Source organism: Rutidosis leptorrhynchoides, chromosome 5 (genome assembly GCF_046630445.1).
Source record: "Rutidosis leptorrhynchoides isolate AG116_Rl617_1_P2 chromosome 5, CSIRO_AGI_Rlap_v1, whole genome shotgun sequence".
Lineage (NCBI taxonomy): Eukaryota > Viridiplantae > Streptophyta > Magnoliopsida > Asterales > Asteraceae > Rutidosis > Rutidosis leptorrhynchoides.
The window spans coordinates 441687554-441694053 of NC_092337.1; positions in this window are offsets into that span (position 1 = coordinate 441687554).

Consider the following 6500-nt stretch of genomic DNA (forward strand, 5'->3'; position numbering starts at 1 on the left):
TTACAACCAGTTGTTCGTGAATCATCGGGAATGGTCGAATGGTTAAATGAAACTATGTAAACAGTTCAAAAGTTTTGAGCCTCAACATTACAAACTTTGCTTATCGTATTGAAATCCTATAAAGATTAAGTTTAAATTTGGTCAGAAATTTCCGGGTCGTCACAGGTTGCTCTAAGCGTTTTGTTAAAAATTACTAATTTGAAATTAAGACTAATTTTTTCAAATCTTAGAGTTTAAGATCATGGAACAAAAATTTGAGAACTTAAACTATAGTGAAGGATGCTCCATGCAAAGGCCTCCACTTCTTGAAAGTGAAGGATTTTGCTATTGGAAGCATCGATTTGAAATGTATGTCCGCTCCAAAGATATACACTATTGAAACATTATTACTAAAGGTGATTATGTTCCATTTAAGTTTGCTGATGATAATAAAACTAAAATATATATACCCGAGGAAGAATGGACTAAGGAACACAAAGTAGAATTAGGCAAAAACTACGAAGCTAAAATGATCATTTTTAATGCTTTGCCTAGGAAAGAATATGAGAGAGTTTTTATGATGGGTAGTGCTAAGGAAATTTGGGATAGTATCATGGTTACCCATCATGGAAACCCACAAGTCATAGAAAATAAAGTAGAATTGCTTATAACTAAATATGAACAATTTTCCATTGAAGATTATGAAAAGATAGATAGTGCCTACACTAGATTTAATAATATTTGTTCAAGTTTGAAAGCTCTAGGTACAATCTACACGGATAAGCAATATGTTCGAAAATTCTTAAGGGCTCTACCAAAGGTGACGACAATTGACGAATCACAGAATACGGAGAAGTTAACTCTAGATGGACTCATTGAAAATCTCAAAGTACATGAGGTTATACTAGATAAAGATGATGAGGTAGAAAAGGCCAAGAGAGAAAAGAACAAGTTAATCGCTCTAAAGGCCAAGATTCATGATGAATATGACATCGATGATGAAGATGATGATATTCTAAATGATGATGAACAACTTGCATTTATTGTTCGCTCATTTAAGAAATTTTATCGAAGGCCGGGAAACCATGTTCGCCCTCTAATGGAACAAAAGAAAATGCCATTGGATTCCAAGAAAAAGTTTGTACGAAAATGCTTCGGGTGCGGTGACCCAAACTACTTGATAAGTGAATGTCCTAAGAGAAAGAATGAAAAGGCTTTTTTTGGAGGCGCATGGGATGATGAAGAAAACGACACACAAAAAGAAGGAAAGGAAACGTGTCTCATGGCCATTGACATTCCGAGTGATGACGACAAGGCATCGCAAGTCGGACAAACCGATAATGAGGTTTGTCTCAATGGTGTTGTACAAAATGAAGAGTGGATAATTGATAATGGATGTATAACACACATGACGAGCTACAAAGAGTTCTTCACAAAGTATATGGAGCACAATGGAGGTGATGTAATCTTTGGTGGCAATGTGAAAGGAAAAATCGTCGGTAAAGATAACATTACTAATCAAAAGATTATACTTGATAATGTATTACACATTAAAAATCTAAGTTTTAACTTGCTAAGTATAGAAAGAATATGTGATAAAGGATATAACATGACATTTACTAAAATTCCTCACACATAATAAAAGATGGTAAAAGTGTCATAAATGGAATTAGGAAGAAAGGTCTTTATACATGCAAATTGGATGATTTCAAACATATAGATATTTGTCTGACATCTATACATGATACTACTACTAATGATACGCATAATGATCCGTCTCAAAATAGGCAAGCATCTCGGCAAAAATCTTACCCGGTACTACGCATCCCGGGTTGTCGACTCCCTTTTCGACATCCGTTTGACATCTTCCTGGATATTCTACCATGACGGACAAATGGCAAGACTAAGAACCCGGATGACATACACACAACCGGCACCATACAGCCGGTCATGACAATCATAATCAAGCGTTGCGAAACCAGTCATCATAATCACAACCGTGAAGAAACACTTAGAACAAGTGTTCGGCGAAGACCCACCCGGCTAGACTGAGAGCACCGTGATGCCTTAACTGGAATCAACCTATCGTCAGTACCATCATGGCATTCCAACCTGACAAGAAGATATTCTCCCGGGACAAGCACTCTGTCCCGGAGAAAGTGCACTACCCCGAAAAAGACGCTCTGTCCTGGAATAATCACCTGATAACGGAACGAGCATGCAAGCAAGTTGCATGCCACATCAGCCCGCAAATCTAGGGAAGTTCGTTAGGATTTGTTATTCCCCACGAAAGGGACAGGTGCCACGTCACCCCTCGGGATTGACCAAGTTTGTTACAACCAAGAAAGGGACATGTGCCACGTCACCATTCCCTCCTAAACATCTATAAATACATAAACAAGATCTTTCATTCACACAACACTGGATGCATTAATGTTACTCTGCCCAAATCAATTGCGGTAACATCACTCCAGTCGTTAAACCAATTCCGGCCGGTACTCCGATCATCGTTGGAATTAATCCTCACTCTTAGATATTAGCTTATTCGATTCCGATCGAATAAGGCTAATTCAATCGATTGTTTTACGCCCTTGGAGTCCAGATTCTAAATCGGGGTTTGCACAATTATTGGAGTTAAAACATTCGACTTACTCTTTTTCCCAAATTAAGCACTCAAACCAGAAATCTAATCACGCCTAACGATTTTGGTTTGATCAACTACCTTGTGGCATAGGAGACTAGGGTATGCTAATATGAAGCTAATTCATAACATATCCTCAAAGGATATAGTTAGAGACTAGCCTAAATTGAAATATGAAAGTCATTTTTGTGATGCATGCAAAGTAGGAAAACAAGTACATGCAAGTCATAAAACTAAGAGCTTTATCTCTACTAAAAGATGTCTAGAACTTTTACACATGGATTTATTTGGGCCATCGGCCGTTCAAAGTTATGGAGGAAATTTTTATACCTTTGTAATAGTAGATGATCTCTCAAGATATACATGGACACTATTTCTAAAGCATAAGAATGAAGCATGTGAAAGATTTATAATTTTTGCTACTAAGATACAAAATTTGCTTGGTTGTATTGGAGTAACAATAAGAACGGATCATGGTAGAGAATTTGATAATGATGCTCAATTTGGAGTCTTGTGATTTAAATGGTATTTCTCATAATTTCTTGGCTCCTCGTACACCTCAATCCAATGGGGTTGTTGAAAGGAAAAATCGAACTCTTCAAGAAATGAGTCGAACAATGTTAAATGAACAATCAATACCTCAAAAGTTTTGGAGTGAAGCCGTTGCCACCTCCACCTACATTCAAAATAGAGTCTTAATTAGACCATCAATCGATAAAACACCTTATGAAATCTTAAATGGTAGAAAACCAACCGTAAGTCATCTTAGAGTGTCCGGGTGCAAATGTTTCATCTTAAACAAAAAGGAACATGACTATAGTTTCTCTCCACCTGAGAAACAGTTCGGAGAGGACTATGTTCCGATTCTACCCATTGAGACTGAACAGGATAAGGGTAAGGCGATAGATAGTTCTAAGACTCCTAAAGTAGGAGTAGAAAAGACTGATAAGGCAGAAATCTCGAAGAACGATAGTACTGGCAAGCCAAATCCCAAGCCAGTGACTATTCTGAAAAACTCTGCTAATCAGAGACCAATCAGAATTAGGAACCGTTCATCAATTAAGTTTGTTAAAGGTCCTAGTTTTGAGGAGGAGGATTTCTTGAGACCATCATGTAATTCACCACCTAAGTTTGTTGAGGGCAGTGTTGAGGATGTGATTTCTGAGGATGAGGTTAGTACTCTAGGTTTAGCATCAATACCTGAGTCCACCCCTGTGCCAAAACCTGTTGACAAACCTGATTCAAAATCAAGAAAAGCTTCTAAACCCAAATCCTCTAAGTCTAAATCAAAACCAAAGGTTATGTCTGATCACAATCCAACGACCAAACCTGTCACTTCTCCTAAGAAAGAGGAACTAGAGTATCAAACTATTCCTGGTGTTCCTCTAAAGACTCCAAATCTCAAAAGTGCGTACATCCCACCACATAGACGAAAGGCTAAACAAAAACTAATTTTCAAAGAGAGAAGGACTCACCGTCCTAGAAAGTTTGTAGATCGTAGGATATGTTTTGATGGTGGAGAATATGGACATGTTGCTTGGAAATGTCCGAACCATTTGCGTACACCACATAGGAAGGTTGACCTGAACCAAACGTTTAATGAAAATTCGTCTAGATCAAAATGGAGGAATAATAGATTTTTCAAAAATAGTTCAACATCACCTGTTAAGAATCGTGTTTTTACTCCAACTGTTGAGATTTCCACGCCCATTGATGTTAATAAAACACCATTTTATCATAAACAATCGCCTTCTAAACGTCATGTATGGATATCTAAATCTGTAGGAGGTAGTAGTTCAAGCGGTGATGATGTGATTACAACCCATCGGGATCCACATGAAAATGGGTGGATCTACATGTTATCGGTGTTGACGGGAAACCCACTGCCATTCGGGCTTGGCTTACCACTTTGAATTAATTTTGTTTTTGATATTTGTGCAGGTTGTCATGTTTGTTTAACCTTGTTGATAGTACCTGAATTGTCGACAATGGGGCGGTCCAGCACATAACTGCCCAAGAATGGTGGCTTGCATATACTTTAGTGTGCAACCCGAAATGAAACGTATGTAGATGGCTTCTACATAAGTCAGTGTAGAACCCGTGAAATAACGTCATTTGGTGTCAAAATTCAGTCTGAAATTGTCATCACACGAAACATCATATGAGTAACCAATTTTTTATGTTTTTTCTGCTTGCTTTGTTGCATCTGCATCTTTCTTTGTTTGCATGATAATTAGGATATTTGCTACTTTGCATGCTAATTTTATTTTCTATGTTGCATATTTTCTTATGTTTCTGTATAGTTAAAATTCAAAAAGCCAAAAAGATATTCGATTTTAGTATTTTAGGGGGAGAAAATGGTAACATAAAAAAAATAGAAAATCTTGAAAATGAGTAGTTGATCTATCTGTGGGGAGACAATAGCATTACTGAATTTGCATGTTTATTGTTCTGCGTATAAGGTAAGTTGTATATGTTAAGTTCGTGATTTATTGGTAGGCTTTAGTGACCAAATCCTAGATTGAGATGATCACACTAAGAACTTGTAAATATCGGGATAAGGAAATCATGGAAAGATTTACAGCGGTTGAGGGTAGTCACCTAATTATCACTGAAAATGTATCTAGAAATAATTGTTGAGGAAATCAACAGTCGATTGAGGATCTCCCCTACTACGACTTATAATCATTAGAGAAAGTTGATGTTGGATATCCCCAAGCAATAATCAAATGTTCCTCTACCATTCAGTGTAATTACTATGATGGGATTTCAAAAGATCAATACTGAGCTGAGGGTTGTCTGTTAAGTTGGTGCACACCAATTTATATTGACCTTTAATGCTTTAATCGAAACTAATCACTCAAATAATTGGTTTATCTAAAAGGGAGTGTCTTTTCTTTGAACGGTTTGAAAAGTGCAGCCCTGTGTCACAGACAATGAATGGTTTGAGTATGCGATATCACAATTAGAGAGATGAGGTCAAGACCAAAGTTTGAAGGCAGTCGACAACTCGAGAATCTACTTAATGTCAAAGACTGTGGTGCATCATCGCAAAAATGAAAAAACGAGAAAAAAAAAAGATGAAAAAATGAAAAAATGAAAGAAAAAAAATTAAAAAAATATATGAAAAGAATGTAAAATAGATAAATAATTGTATTTCGGGTTGATGCATCACGAATTCAAAGATAATGATGAACTGTATGTAATCTCAAGAATCTATACAAGTCTGCGATAATGAAGTGTTTCAAGAACAGAAGATTGTTTATTCACATCACCATGGATGGAAGAAGTTACCTTAAATTGAAGAACTCGAATCATTCTAATCCACTAAGCTTCAAGTATAGCTGGACCTCTCAATTATTGTCTATGGTATGGGACTGTGCCTAGTAAGGCCTAGATTGGGAGAGATACTTTCTTGAGGGTATTCTGACATCTCACTCATAAAGAAAGCACTGTCTTTCAAACATCCGTTTCCACCAATAACGTTAAGAATAATTACCAAGCATGGGGTCATCAGGTATATCATTGCACTTTGATATACCCACGACAAGTAATGCGCCCATTCAGATGATTCAACATACTCTGATATTTGCCGAGTCAACTGGATTGAAAAGTATGAGTTTAAGGCAGAAGCCAAAGGCTGATAGGGTTATTCGAAACGCCGTGAGAATCTTTCTGTTCAGTTAGATCGAAAGTACATCGATGTGATAACGGACAGCGTCAATAGATTTGTGCTCAATTGACTACCTAATAAATCGTGCAATCTCAAATGAGGACTAAGTCTTTGATTAAAATCTAGCATAACAATATGTTAAAGTAATTAAATCCCAACGTGATCATCAATATGTCTAAGAGGAAAGTCTGTGAATGTCTAATGAGG